The 16,311-nt window shown below is 38.2% G+C and overlaps 1 long non-coding RNA gene across 1 annotated transcript in view; it reads left to right on the top strand.

Moving 5' to 3' along the window:
- The window catches only part of LOC125755547 (uncharacterized), a 305,824-nt gene that overhangs the window by 3,425 nt on the left and 286,088 nt on the right, over positions 1–16,311 (top strand). The window contains exon 2 of the long non-coding RNA XR_007412277.1: positions 6,714–6,867. This is a non-coding gene — a long non-coding RNA (uncharacterized LOC125755547). The remainder of the gene's footprint in view (positions 1–6,713; positions 6,868–16,311) is intronic.

The following is a 16,311-nucleotide window of genomic DNA, read 5'->3' as shown; positions in this document are numbered from 1 at the left end:
TTCGATCCCGGGTCTCCAGGATCGCGCCCTGGGTCAAAGGCAGGCGCCAAACCGCTGCGCCACCCAGGGATCCCCCTACATAACTTTAAAAACATCCTGAACACCTACGAATTCGACTTGAGATTTAAAGAGAGAACAGCTGGAATTTTACAGAGAGAAAAGTTTTTGCTTCTAACAAGTTTTTTCCTTTTTGACTTTTACAGTTCTACATATATTTTTCACTTCTGGATTCCCTGCAATGTATTCAACTTAATTTTGGTAGATATACGAGATATGGGTATTTGTTTTCTGTTTTTTTTTTTTTTTTTTTTTTTTCCTGCCTCGTTTTGTTTTACAGTGGTGGAAGTCAGTACCTTCTAACACATGACCAAAATACACCCAGAACCAAGTGGAACACCATGTTGGTTCATTCTGTGAGATTATATTATCTATTCCTTCCCATTCTGCCCCCCTTTCTTATCTTATTTATGTTTTTGTGGTCAATGTTGTGTCTTTATATAAGTATTGCTGATTTATATAGATTTGAGATTGAGCATCTTCTAACATACAGAACAAAATACACTCAGAACCAAGAGGATCACCTTCTAGGACCCCTAAGATAAACTACATTCTTCCTCCACTACCAGTTTCTCACCACCACCATCCAGTCTTTTTTTCTCCATTTTTTTAAATTTTATTTTTTTAATTTTTTCTTCTTCTTTGTTTTTGGCTTTTTATTTTTATTACTTTGTTTTAAAATTTGTTTTCTTTTTTTTTACAATTTTTTTATTGTAGTTCAATTTGCCAACATACAGCATAATATCCAGTGCTCATCCCATGAAGTGCCCCCTCAGTGCCCATCACCCAGTCACCCCCACCCCCACCCACCTCCCCTTCCACCACCCCTTGTTGGTTTCCCAGAGTTAGGAGTCTCTTATGTTCTGTCTCCCTTTTTGATATTTCCCACTCATTTTTTCTCCTTTCCCCTTTATTCCCTTTCACTATTTTTATATTTCCCAAATGAATTAGACCATATAATGTTTGTCCTTCTCCGATTGACTTATTTCACTCAGCGTAATATCCTCCAGTTCCATCCACATCAAAGCAAATGGTGGGTATTTGTCGTTTCTAATGGCTGAGCAATATTCCATTGTATACATAGACCACATCTTCTTTATCCATTCATCTTTTGATGGACACCGAGGCTCCTTCCATAATTTGGCTATTGTGGACATTGCTGCTATAAACATCAGGGTGCAGATGTCCCGGCATTTCACTGCATCTGTATCTTTGGGGTAAATCCCCAGCAGTGCAATTGCTGGGTCGTAGGGCAGATCTATTTTCCCCTTTAGTGGTCCTTTTATTTTGTCTTTTCTTCCTTTTTCTGGACTCTGACCTCTTCAGAATCATCTAGGGTGTATTTCACTTAGGTTGTGGCTGATATTTTTGACTCAGCCCACTCATACAGCCACTCTGCACTGGACAAAGTGACTAGAAGGAAGAATTCACCACAAAAGAAAGAACCGGAAGCAATACTCTCTGCCACAGAGTTTGGATTTAAATATGATACCAGAAATTCAATTCAGAAGTACAATTATAAAGCTACTGGTAGCTCTGGAAAAAAGTGTAAAGGATTCTAGAGACTTCATTACTGCGGAATTGAGATCTGATCAGGCCAAAATTAAAAATAGATTAAATGAGATGCAATCCAAACTGGATGCTCTAACTGCTTGGGTTAATGAGGTGGAAAAGAGAGTGAGCAACATAGAAGACAAGTTGATGGAAAGAAAAGAGACCAAGGGAAAAAGAGAAAAACAATTAAGAGCCCACAAGGAAAGGTTAGAGAAATAAATGATATATTGAGAAGGAAGAATATACATCTAGTTGGATTCCAGAAAGGGCTGAGAGAGAGAGAGAGAGCCACAATGTATATTTGAACAAATCATAGCTGAGAACTTCCCAAATCTGGGGAAGGAAACAGGTATTCAGATCCAAGAGATAGAGAACACCCCCCAAAAATCAATAAAAACCATTCAACACCTCGATATTTAATAGTAAAACTTGCAAATTTCAAAGATAAAGAGAAAATTCTTAAAGCAGCAAGAGACAAGAGATACCTAACCTTTATGGGGAGAAGCCTTAGGATAACAGCAGGCCTCTCCACAGAGACCTGGCAGGCCAGAAAGGGCTGGCAGGATGTATTCAGGGTCCTAAATGAGAAGAACATGCAGCCAAGAATACTTTATCCAGCAAGGCTCTCATTCAGAATAGAAGGAGAGATAAAGAGCTCCCGGGAGAGGCAGAAACTGAAAGAAGATGTGACCACCAAACTGGCTCTGCAAGAATCATTAAGGGTGACCCTGTAAAACTAAGGGGGAGCCCAAAGAAACAATCCACAAAAATGGGGACTGAATAGGCAATACAATGACACTAAATTCGTATCTTGCAATAGTTACTCTGAATGTGAATGGGCTAAATTATCCCATCAAAAGATGCAGGGTTTCTGACTGGATAAAAAAGCAAGACCCATCTATATGCTGTCTATAAGAGAATCATTTTAGACCTAAGGACACCTCCAGCCTGAAAATAAAGGGGGTGGAGAACCATTTACCATTCAAACAGTCCTCAAAAGAAAGCTGGGGTAGCAATCCTCATATCAGATAAATTAAAGTTCATCCCATAGACTATAGTAAGAGATGAAAAGAACACTATATCCTACTTAAAGGGTCTATCCAACAAGAAGATCTAACAATAATGAATATTTATGCCCCTAATTTGGGAATCACCAAGTATATCAATCAATTAATAACCAAAGCAAAGAGATACTTAGATAATAATACACTAATAGTAGTAGATATCAACACAGCACTTTCAGCAAATGACAGATATTCTAAGCACAATATCACCAAAGAAACAAGGGCCTTAAATGATACATTTGACCAAACAGATTTCACAGATATATACAGAACTTTCCATCCGAACACAATTGAATACACATTCTTCTCAAGTGCCCTTTCTCCAGAATAGACCATATACTCAGTCACAAATCAGGTCTCAACCAATACCAAAAGATTAGGTTGTCCCCTGCATATTTTCAGACCACTTTGCTTTGAAACTAGAGTTCAATCACAAGAAGAAATTTGGAAGAAACTCAAACACATGGAGGTTAAAGAACATCCTACTAAAAGATGAATGAGTCAACCAGGAAATTAGAGAAGAATTAAAAAGATTCATGGAAACTAATGAAAATGAAGATACAACTTTTCAAAATCTTTGGGATACAGCAAAAGCAGTCCTAAGAGGGAAATGCATCGCAATACAAGCCTCCTTCAGAAAACTGGGAAAAACTCAAATACACAAGTTAACCTCGCACTTAAAGAAATCTGGGAAAGAACAGCAAGTAAAGCCTACACCAAGCAGAAGAACAGAGATAATAAAGATTTAAGCAGAACTGAATGAAACAGACTAGAAGAACTGTAGAGCAGATCAACAAAACCAGGAGCAGGTTCTTTGAAAGAATTAATAAGATAGATAAACTCCTAGCCAGCCTTATTAAAAAGAAAAAAGACTCAAATTAATAAAATCATGAATGAAAGAGGAGAGAGCACAACCAATACCAAAGAAATAAAAGCAATTTTAAAAATGTATTATGAGCAACTATATGCAAACAAATTAGGCAATCTAGAAGAAATGGATGTAGTTCTGGAAAACCACAAATTACCAAAACTGGAACAGGGGGAAATAGAAAATCTGAACGGCCAATAACCAGGGAGGAAATTGAAGCAGTCATCAAAAACTTCCCAAGATGCAAAAGTCCAGGGCCAAATGGCTTCCCAGGGGAACTCTATCAAATGTTTATTTATTTATTTATTTATTTTTCAATTTTTGAAAAAAGTTTTTATTTATTTATTCGAGAGAGAGAGAGAGAGAGACAGAGAGAGAGAGAGAGAGAGAGAGAGAGAGAAAGACAGGCAGAGGGAGAAGCAGGCTCCATGCAGGGAGCCTGATGTGGGACTGGATCCCGGGACTCCAGGATCACGCCCTGGGCTGAAGGGAGCGCTAAACCACTGAGCAACCCAGGGATCCCTCTACCAAATGTTTAAAGAAGAAATAATACCTATTCTACTAAAGCTCTTTTGAAGCATAGAAAGGGAGGGAATACTTCCAAACTCGTTTTAGGAGGCCGGCATCACCTTAATTCCAAAACCAAAGACCCCACCAAAAAAGAGAATTGTAGACCAATATCCCTGATGAACACAGATGCAAAAATTCTCAACAAGATACTAGCCAATAGGCTCCAACAGCACATTAAGAAGATTATTCACCATGACCAAGTGGGATTTCTCCCCGATATGCAATGATGGTTCCACACTCATAAAACAATCAACGTGATAGATCATATCAACAAGAGAAAAAACAAGAACCATATGATCCTCTCAATAGATGCAGACAAAGCATTTGACAAAACATAGCATCCATTCCTGATTAAAACTCTTCAAAGTGTAGGGGTAGAGGGAACATTCCTCAATATCTTAAAAGCTATTTATGAAAAGCCCACAGCAAATATTCTCAATGTGGAAAAACTGAGAGCCTTTCCTCTAAGGTCAGGAACACGACAGGGATGTCCACTCTCACCACTGATATTCAACATAGTCCTAGAAGTCCTAGCCTCAGCAATCAGACAACAAAAAGAAACAAAAGGCATTCAAATGGGCAAAGAAGAAGTCAAACTCTCCCTCTTCACAGACGATATGATACTGTACATAGAAAACCCAAGAGACTCCACCCTAAGATTGCTAGAACTCATACAGCAATTGGTAATGTGGCAGGATACAAAATCAATGCCCAGAAATCAGTTTCTTTTCTATACCCTAACAATGAGACTGAAGAAAAATTAAGGAATCATTCCCATTTACAATTATACCCAAAAGCATAAGATACCTAGAAATAAACCTAACCAAAGAGGTAAAGGATCTATACCCTAAAAACTACAGAGCACTTCTGAAAGAAATTGAGGAAGACCCAAAGAGATGGAAAAACATTCCATGCTCATGGATTGGAAGAATAAATGTGAAAATGTCTATGTTGCGCAGGGCAATTTACACATTCAATGCAACACCTATCAAAATACCATGGACTTTCTTCAGAGAGTTGGAACAATAATCTTAAGATTTGTGTGGAACCAGAAAAGACCCCAATAGACAGGGGAATATTGAAAAAGAAAATCAGAGCTAGGGGCATCACAATGCCGGATTTCAAGTTGTACTACAAAGCTGTGATCATCAAGGCAGTGTGGTACTGGCACAAATACAGCCACATAGATCAATGGAACAGAATAGAGAACCCAGAAATTGTCCCTCAGCTCTATGGTCAACTAATATTCGACAAAATAGGAAAAACTATCCACTGGATAAAGGACAGTCACTTCAATAAATGATGCTGGGAAAATTGGACATCCACATGCAGAAGAATGAAACTAGACCATTCTCTTGCACCATACACAAAGATAAACTCAAAATGACTGAAAGATCTAAACTGGAGACAAGAATCCCTCAAAATCCTAGAGGAGAACCCAGGCAACACCCTTTTTGAACTTGGCCACGGTAACTTCTTGCAAGATACATTTATGAAGGCAAGGGAAACAAAAGCAAAAATGAACTATTGGGACTTCATCAAGATAAAAAGCTTCTGCACGGCAAAAGGAACAGTCAACAAAACTAAAAGACAACCTACACAATGGGAGAAGATATTTGCAAATGACATATCAGTTGAAGGGCTAGTGTCCAAGATCTATAAAGAACATATCAAACTCAACACCCAAGAAACAAGAAATCCAATCATGAAATGGGCAAAAGACATGAACAGAAATTTCACCAAAGATGATATACACATGGCCAACAAGCACATGAGAAAATGCTCCGCATCACTTGCCATCAGGGAAATACAAATCAAAACCGCAATGAGATACCACCTCACATCACTGAGAATGGGGAAAATTAACAAGACATCAAACAATAAATGTTGGAGAGGATGTGGAGAAAGGGAACCCTCTTGCACTGTTGGTGGGAATGTGAATTGGTACAGCCACCCTGGAAAACAGCGTGGAGGTTCCTCAAGAAGTTAAAAATAGCGGAATTTCACTGCTGGGGATTTACCCCAAAGATACAGATGCAGTGAAACTCTGCGACACCTGCACCCAATGTTTATAGCAGCAATGTCCACAATAGCCAAACTTTGGAAGGAGCCAGGATTTCCCTCAACAGATAAATGGATAAAGGAAATGTGGTCTATAAATACAATGGAATATTACTCAGCCATTAGAAAGGATGAATACCTACCATTTGCTTCGACATGGAACTGGAGGGTATTATGCTGAGTGAAGTAAGTCAGTTGGAGAAGGACAATCATCATATGGATTCACTCACTTGGGGAATATAAAAAATAGTGAAAGGGATTACAAGGGAAAGGAAAGGAATTGAGTGGGAAAAATTAGAGAGGGAGACAAACCATGAAGAGTCTCCTAACTCTGGGAAACAGTGTTGCAGAAGGGGAGATGGGTGGAGGGGGATGGGGTAACTGGGTGATGGGCACTGAGGAGGGCACTTGATGGGATGAGTACTGGGTGTTATACTATGTGTTGGCAAATTGAATTTAAATAAAAACAAATGTAAAAAAATAAGTAAAACTGGTTTCTGGAGTTCTCAGGTTATTTTTTTGTTCTTGTCATTTTTCAGCTTTTTAACAGGGGATAGAACTTGCAGAAGTCATTTTGTGACCTTGAGGAAGAAAGTCATACACCAAGAAAGGCAGAGCAAAAACTCAGAATGACTGGAGTTCTTGCTGACATACCAGCTCTGGAGAGATTTCCCCCTAGAGAAGAGGCGTGAAGTGAGTCAATGCCCCTCAGATGACTGAAGCATCTTGGAATGAATGCAGTTTTAACTAACAAATTCCTCAGGTGTCTCCTAGTTGCATTTGACAGGTGCTCGGAAGAGGGTACACTGACTTAATTCCATGAAATGACTCTAATGGTGGATATATTGCTGAGAAACTTTGTTAGGCTAGTTGTCCTTCACCCTTCATCTTGTAGCTGACTCCTGAAGGACTGAACTAACCCTCTATCTGTACAGACCCTGTGATTGCCTGTTAACAGAGCTGCATTTCTCTGCTAATCCTAGCTAATGAAACAAGAAGTCAGTTGAAAATTGTACAAAAAGAAAACAATAGACTTTTTTCACACACACAAAATCTTCCTGTGTATTTAAGCAATGCTTTTTACTGAGATATTTAACTAAGTCTATAGAAAGTCCAGTCCTTTGCAGTTAATGACATTAAAATTAAGTGTTCCCTTTTATGACATTTATTTGATGTCAGTGGATCTGTTTCATCAGTGTTTTCTTCGCACTGCCTAGTATTAAGTCACCATTGTGTTCCACGTGACTTGTGCTCCTAGATTTGTACTGTGGCACTGTTGCTTTTTGTGGGAAATGATAGCTCTTGCCTTGAAACCACATATGACAAAGGCTTTTCTTAAAGTATTTCTCTTTTTTGCTTATAAGGCCACAAAACTGTCCAAATCTAGCCTCTGTTGGTTCCACTTATTCATTATTTTTGGGAATGATCTGTTTTCTGACAAGGATGCACATTAATCTTAGGCAAGTGAAGCTTTTAGTATCTGGGCATCTTAACTCTTTAATCATTTAATCAAATGGTTGGGAAGAATATTGATTACACCTTTTAGCCTGGAGAAAATTAGGACTCCGTCATGGTTTTGGGTGGTATTTCTCTTAGAATTGTCTTCCATGCTTCATTTTCAGTGCTTTCATTATTCGCTATTCTATTTCTCATTCTTAAGGTAGACAGATTTGATATATATTTTATTAGACTAGAATGAGACTCAAGTAACTCTGAATTTCTAATTATTGTGAAATTTTTTTATTACCTCATATGATCCTTTTTTTTCTACAGAGTAATTGCCCTAAGTTGTCAAAACTATTGATTCTTTATTAGTATTCTTATTTAACCTTAAATTATGTGTATCATTTCTTGTTCTCTGACAGAAAATTATTCCCCTTGTACAAACTTTGTTCAGCTTGCATTTAACTCTCTCTCTCTCTCTCTCTCTTTTTTTTTTGTTCCTGCCTTCTGTACAAGTTAGTGTAGAGCTATTGGAAAGAACATAATGAGCTATACTCTGTTTCAATTAGAGATTGTTTAATGTGTTATCCGTCTCTACTTTGACAAATTTCTTGCTTGTACAACATGGAATTATTATTACACAAGTGTATAATATGTAATTTTCATATATTTGGAAACTTAATTTTAATATTATGCAGAAATCTCAAGGTAGCTCCATTTAGCATTAAGACTTTTATTGAATGAATCTCTTTTACCTAATAACAAAAGTCTAATGTTTCCTATTTGTCATTTTAAAAAAGTCTCAGAAACAAATTGATGGCTTTTTGTGTGCGTTTTGTATTAAGGACATTTCAGAACTGCTCCTGAAATCCTTATCTTTTCAAGTTTTGTTAATGCTTTAATTTTAATCTTCTTCACGGAGCATCACAGTGGACAAGTCTCTGAGCACTAAGAAAGAATTAACAATTTACATTTGTTTAACCCATTTTGAGCACTAATGCCTTTTGTGTGTGTGTGTGTGTGTGTATGTGTGCGCGCGCGCTATGGCTATGCTATTTTAAGCTCAATTTTTCATACAACTCATTAATACTTATCAATAATAGATCTTTTAAAATAACACATTTTAATTACAAATGCAGCATACAGTTAAAATGCAAACAAAATGAAGAAAAATAAAATACATCTTTAATTCTACTGCTCAGAGATAATGGTAAATTTATTGTATTTTCTTTTAATGTAATATATTAACATAAGTAATACACATATATGTTATATATATTATACATTATATATATAAAGAATACACAGATTTTCACAAAGATAAGATCACATTATTTTGTGTTGGATTCTTCATATTTAAGCAAACGTATATATCTTTTTGACCATTCTTTTTTAAAACTATCATTAGATAGGAATTAAAACTATCATTTCTTTAATAAAAAATACATGTTTAATGTAGAGAAATGAAGAAATAATGGGAGAATATACAGAGACACATTTTGTTTTTTTTTTTTCAATGAGCATATATTAGTAGAGACACATTTTGATGTCATTTTATTCTATATCTCTCTGAGCTTTTAAAAGTCAGTAGATGTATATACGTATATATATATATATAAATGATATGTATGTTTTTATAAACAATATCATATTTTAGATTCTGTTTTATACATGCATTTTCAGTAAGTTGTATCTACACCTTTTATGTCTTTAGAGATCTAAATCATAATTCTTGAAAATATTTAATTAATTAATTAATTTTAAAGAGAGTATATGAGCATGGGGCAGGAGCAGAAAGGGAAGAAGTGGGTGGGGAGAGAATCTCAAGCAGACTCTGCTGAATGAAGACTCTGATCTCAGGATTCTGAGATCATGACCTGAGCCAAACTGAGTCAGATGCTTAACTGACTGAGCCACCCTGAGCATACGTATTTCAACACTTATTCAATTTCTGCATGGTAAATTGTAAGGCTTTTGATGGAGAGTGTCAAATTATTCTTAGAAAGGTTATACGAGCTGAAACCTGATTGATTACACACACTCCATGTGTTTACGTAACATCACTCGATTTTTTTTGGGCACAGTACCTTTGACTGGTTGCAATGGAAACCAGAAAGTGGTATGGGTTCAGTATAGCTTGGTTTCAAATCTTGATTCTGTCACTCACTAGCTGTGTAACACAAGCATGTTTTGAAGTTCTTTAGGTTTCCATTTCCTCATCTGTAAAATACAGAGAATAACAATACCCACCTCATAAGGCTATTCTGAGGATTAAATGAGATAGGTATAAATGCACTTAGAACTATCTTTGGCACATAAAAATCAGTAAACAAATACTGGCTATTTTATTACTTATATAGTTAAAATGATGTGGTGACATGTTGGTCTGATGTCATCTTGCTGGTTTGTATATTGTCCCCTTAATTTATTTATAGACCAAGATTTTTTTTTGTTTGATTCTTATCATCTTAAAAAATCATACTATATATCTATTTTGTTTTCAGATCTTGTAACAGCCCAAAACAATAAAATTCTGACTTAAGATATGAAATATAACACTGCTGTAAGGACTAATCCTGAATACCGTATAGAATGAGCTCCTGAGTTAAACATCTTCAGCAAAGCTAATTAATTTAGAGAGAGAAGAGCAGCTGGAGAGCATATCCTTTGTAAAATTTTAACAGCCATACAATGCTTTATTTGCAAAGCATAACTATGAACTCTAGGATCTAACCCCATCATTCTATTTTTTTTTTAATTTTTTTTTAAGTTTTTATTTATTTATGATAGTCACACAGAGAGAAAGAGAGGCAGAGACACAGGCAGAGGGAGAAGCAGGCTCCATGCACCAGGAGCCCGATGTGGGATTCGATCCCGGGTCTCCAGGATCGCGCCCTGGGCCAAAGGCAGGCGCCAAACCGCTGCGCCACCCAGGGATCCCTAACCCCATCATTCTAAATATACAGCTGCACATTTTTGAATAACATGATATAGTTGAGGATTGCTGAGAAATAGTCATTGGTAGACTGAACAGGCACAGATGTTGGTGCAGGTAGGGTGACTTTTTTTTTTAAGGTTTTATTTTTTTATTCATGATAGACAGAGAGAGAGAGAGAGAGAGGCAGAGACATAGGCAGAGAGAGAAGCAGGCTTCCTGCAGTAAGCCCAATGTGAAACTTGATCCTAGGACCCTAAGATCATGACTTGAACCAAAGGGACACTCTCAACAATTGAGCCACCAAGGCACGACCTGGGGTGACTGTTTTTATAGCAGATGCAAAACCGAGTCTTAGTTGAAAATATCAAAAAGAAGCAAAGAATAGTCCATTCTTGGGTGCAATATTGGCAGTATAATATTTGGTTTTGCAAGTGCCAGTCCACTCTGCAAGAGTGCCCTGTTATCAGGAGTGCTGCTTTGATGTGGACGAAATGGGATACTTCAGAGAAAAGCAGTCATGAGAACTGAAGTCCTATCAGTCAAGGAAGAGTAGAAGGATCCTGGGGTGTTCAGCTTAGAGAACAGATTTATGGGAGTTACACGAACAGACTTAAAACAGTTGAGGGATGAGACTTGCCCTATTTCCTTGGATGGTAGCTAGACAAATGGACAGAGTTACAAAGAGGCAGATTCTAGTGATTCAGATTCTATTAGCACTATTTTTTTTTTTAAAAAGATTTTATTTATTATTCATGAGAGACACACAGAGAAAGGCAGAGACACAGGCAGAGGGAGGAGCAGGCTCCATGCAGGGATCCCGATGTGGGACTCGATCCCAATACTCTGGGATCTTGCCCTGAGCAGAAGGCAGAAGCTCAACTGCTGAGCCACCCGGGTGTCCCTCTGTTAGCTCTATTACTGTAAATGGCTTTAAATATTATTTGAACAGAGCCACGCAAGCTATGGTGTGTGTGTGTTTGTGCATGTATTTAAAGTTTATTCTTCTAAAGAGGTAATATATTCAAGAGTTCTGAGGTATTTGTGGGTTTGGTAAATTGGGAGCCTGTTTTTCATAATTTGTGAACTGATCAATTTTCTCATTTGAACACAATCTCTTATTTTTTGAAACACAGATATTTCCTTCCTCCTCTTTTTCTCCTTCCTTCCTCCCTTCCTTCCTTCCTTCCTCCTTCTCTCTCTCCTTCCCTCCCTCCCTCTCTTTCTTCCCTCCTTTCCTTTCCCCTTCCCTTCTTTCCTGCCCTCCTTTCTTCCAACAGCTTTAGGGGGGATTCAGAGAGCTTATAACGACACTGTGACTGCTAAAGCTAATACAAATGGTCCGATGGAACCCACCAGGTGGACCCTGGGGTGGGATGGGAGAATCTGCTGTCAATACTTCTTAAGCACACAATGCTTTTTTAAAAGACCGTTTACCAACATTACTTATTACCAGCATGTCCTAGGGAGACTAAAGAAAGAATTCTGCCTCAGACTGCACCTATTTGCTTAGGCAAGCCCAACACCTAAGCATAATGTCTTCAGAAAGTAGACACTCAAAAATATTTAATGCTGAGAAGGATGGGGAGAAACAGAGTGGTCATAAATGCTTATTCTTTTTTTTAAAAAAAGGTTTTATTTGTTTATTCATGAGAGACACACAGAGAGAGGCAGAGATGTAGGCAGAAGGATAAGCAGGCTCCCTGTGAGGAGCCTGATGCGGGACTCGATCCCAGGACCCTGGGATCATGACCTGAGCTAGAGGCAGATGCTCAACTGCTGCGCCATCCAGGCATCCCAATACTTTAATATTCTTATCTAAAATAAGATTTTTTTTCACTTCACAATATTATTTTATCATGTAATTTTCAAAAGTGATGGAATGAAATAATGAGATTATCTATTACTATGAAAGGAGTTGGAGTATCAAAAATGTAAATGCCCAGGCTCCATTATGTTCATCACTGATCAACTGCAGGATGGAGAAAATGTGGTTTACAGTGTCTCAACTCCAAGAGAGACACTTGTATATCTCAGAGAAGAGTATACAAGGGTTGATTTGGAGCCAAGAGACACATAACTTCACAACTGGTATAATTGGAAGCCATAATTTAGAGTTTCCCAACAGACACAATTGTTCAGTTTTCTCCAATGAATGAATTTAGAAGGCAGATGGTTATATTGGTCCAGAGTTGCAAGTTTGATAGATAGGTATGATAGAAAACAGAGGGCAAGGGAGTTGAAAATTCTGGTGAGAGAGTAATTAAAATTATTCACTGGATAACATAGGTTCTAGATAGATTGAAAAAAAAAAAGTAGAAAGGGGCCAGGTGGGGGATTATAGACTGAGAGAAAAACTGAAAGGATCAGAGCAGAAATACTAGGAATGAGGTATTTGTGGAGGGAAGACTTTTTGTGGTTGTGTTTGCAAAATGGAATTCTGGTTGTTAAATAGTTTTCTGAGGGTAGAGAAAGGTTGATAAGAGACCTTTCAGCAGTATCTTTAATGGACCTTAAGTGTCATACATTTAAGTAATGATTGCCAAGTATTTAAATGTATTTAGAAAGAAATATATACTATTTTGTTATATATATAACAACTATATATAAAATATATAAATATAAATATATATATTTTTTAGAGAGAGACAGAGGATAGAGGGGCAGAGGGAGAGGGAGAGAGAATCTCAAGTAGGCTCCATTCTGGGCTCTTTCTCATGATCCTGAGATCATGACCTGAGTTGTAATTGAGTGGGACATTTAACTGGCTAAGCCACCCAAGATACCCCTATACTTTTACTTTAAATTGATAGTGTGGTTCAACCAATAAATTAAAAACATTACTTTGTGTTTGATTTTAGGATTAAAAAGATATTTAAATATAGATTAATTTTTAAAAGTTTGAATGAATATTAAACCTTTAGAAGAATTGTAAGAATAGAACAAATAACCTTTTCCCCCTACCATCCCAAGAGCAAGCTGCATCATGATGCCCTATAACATTGTTTAGAGGCATCTGAAATAGAAGAAAATGTGTGCATTTAAAAAAAATCTGATGTTTGGAGTTCTTGCATTTTGTGTTTTAAGTAAAAAGCAATTGCTTTATTTTGTATCTTTTTTTGTGTTTTGTTTGCATGTGATGAGATAGAAAAATTTCTGCCTGCCATTTTGTAAGCCCTTCTCTGTAATGCCTTATGAATATGGATGACCTTTTTTCCCAGTGAATTAGAAAGCCAAATTTAATGTAATTGTCACTCTATTTTATCTTCATAACTTTACTTTCACAGTATTGGAGACATCTTGAGGTCCTATATAAGAACTTTTATCAGATGAATGCAATTTAGAATTCTGAAAAAGATGACTATGAGGTGAAATTTGAGAATTATCATTACTTTTATGCTCCTATTTAAATTGAGTATTAATGTCGATGCTCCTTAGATTGCCCGAACTTATTTTTTATTTTATGTTATAGTTTAAGATTTTATTTATTCATGAGAGAAACAGAGAGAGGCAAAGACATAGGCAGAGGGAGAAGCAGGCTCCCTGCAGGGAGCCTGATGTGAGACTCGATCCCAGGACCCTGGGATTACCACCCCAGTCAAAGGCAGATGCTCAACCACTGAGCCACCCAGGTGCCCCTATTTTTAATTTTTAAAAAATATTTTGCTTATTCATTTGAAAGGGAGGGAGAGAGCACAGAGAGGAGGAGCAGAGGGAGAGGAAGAAGCAGGCTCCTCACTGAGCCCGAGTACAGGGCTCAATCCCAGGACCCTGAGATCATGACCTGAGCTGAACCCAGGTGCCGCTAAACTTCCTGAATTTAACCAATAGTCCATTATGATGTGGATCAAACAGTTGACTAATAAAAATAAAAGTCCTTTACAACTGTTTAGTGGCCATGTGCACTCTGGCAGCTGGCTGTGTTCAGCTGTGTGGGAAACTGGGTATGGTGCTCTTTGGATCTTCACTTGTACTTGAATCATACTTGGAGGTCCCTCAAAATGCTGTCTGAGAGTAGAAATGTTAATTACTCTTTATTAATTTTTTAAAAAGTCAAAATTGAAACATGCCTCTATCGCTTCCTATAAGCCCCTGAATACCTTTTCAGAAGTATCAGGGATTCACTTTCATTTTTAGTTTTTCTTTCAGAAGGAAGTCATGGAAACTGCTTACATCTGAAAACATAGCTTAATTTTGATCACCTTCAAGATGAAAACACTTTGATTAAAATGTTTCAATAAAAACTATTTTAAAAAAGTGATTTTAAATTACGCTTTAATTTTCCTGTTATATAGTAAGCCACATAAATCAGAAAGGGCCAATATTTTGGGCTTTAGGGACAGCCAGGTTCTGAATCTATGGGGAACATGCCTTAGTCTTGGGATTAGTTATGGTGCGCATCCTGGCTTTTAATAGTAATAGGGTGATTTGATGGTTATCCAATTTCAAATGAAAGTGACTTTTGAATTCTACCCAGTGAGCTGATCAATCTGAGAAGGGCTCAGCAATCAGGAGAAAAGGCAGATTTCATACTTTGTCCAGAGTGCCTTTTGGGCTTTGTTTTAAGAACCATGTGCAAAAACTAGTCCATTTAGTAGTGTCAGTCCAATTAGAAAACTCAGGGAAAGGCTGATCTCAGCTTAAAAATCAGCCAAGCCAATTGTTGAGTTCAAAGACAGTGAGATAAAAAAGAGCTAATTATGAAACCGAGTCTTATGGATTTAATAATTAATTATAAACAACAGAATGAACTTTAATTAAAAAGGTATAGAATTTTGCAGATCAATATTAAAAATGCAAAATTAGCCTATTTTTTAAATAATAAAAATCAACAATAGATCTATTATGTGCCAAATATTATTCTAGGTTTCTTGCATATATTATTTACTCTGAATTTTATGATAGTTTCTCAAGAAAGCATTGGCTTTACCATTTTACAGATAAAGAAACTGAGGCTAAATTCAGGCAAGATGGTGGAGGAGTAGGGTCCCCAAGTCACCTGTCCCCACCAACTTACTTAGATCACTTTCAAATCATCCTGAAAACCTACGAATTCGGCCTGGGATTTAACGAGAGAAAAGTTGGAATAGTTGGAATGCTACAGAGAGGAGATTGCACTTCTAACGAGGGAGGAAGGCGGAAAAAAATAAAAAAGAATCCAGTGCAGGAGGGGCCCCGCGAGGAGCCGGGCTAAGGCCTAGGGGTGAGAGCCTCTGGACAGGAAAGCCCAGCCTTGGAAAAGCGGGAATTTTAAAAATCTGCACTGGAGTCTTCCGGATGGAAGGGCGCTCAGCAGGGAACTCGGGCAGAACCGCAGGAGGGGCAGTGAAGCCCCCAAGTTTCCTGGGTCACCAACAGAGGAGGTGCACCTGGGGGACAGCGCGCCGCACACTGCAGGCGGATCTCGGTAACGGGCTGGAGCACGTACCTGGCGGGGCCTCGGGGAGAAGCCGCTGGGTCAGGCGGGGGCTCCGGGCGAGGGGGCTGCGCCCTGCTGCCTTCGGGAGCTGCACCCCAGGGAGCGTGATTCCAGCAGCGCAGGCCCCGGAGCCCAGGGCGCGGGGGGACACAGCCCAGGATCCTGCGCTCCCCCCCGGAACAGGTGGAGGCTAGGAGGGCACAGGACAGTGGGGACACCGAGCTGTGCAGATCAGCGCCCCCCGCCCCCCGGAGCATCCAGGCCACAGCAGACTAGGAGCTGCGGTAGTTACTGGGGGAGCTGACTCCAGGGCTAGAGAGCTGGCTGCTGCCAGTGTTGT

This window comes from Canis lupus, chromosome 8, assembly GCF_003254725.2.
Source record: "Canis lupus dingo isolate Sandy chromosome 8, ASM325472v2, whole genome shotgun sequence".
NCBI classification, from domain to species: Eukaryota; Metazoa; Chordata; class Mammalia; order Carnivora; family Canidae; genus Canis; species Canis lupus.
This window is presented reverse-complemented; position numbering and strand designations above follow the sequence as displayed.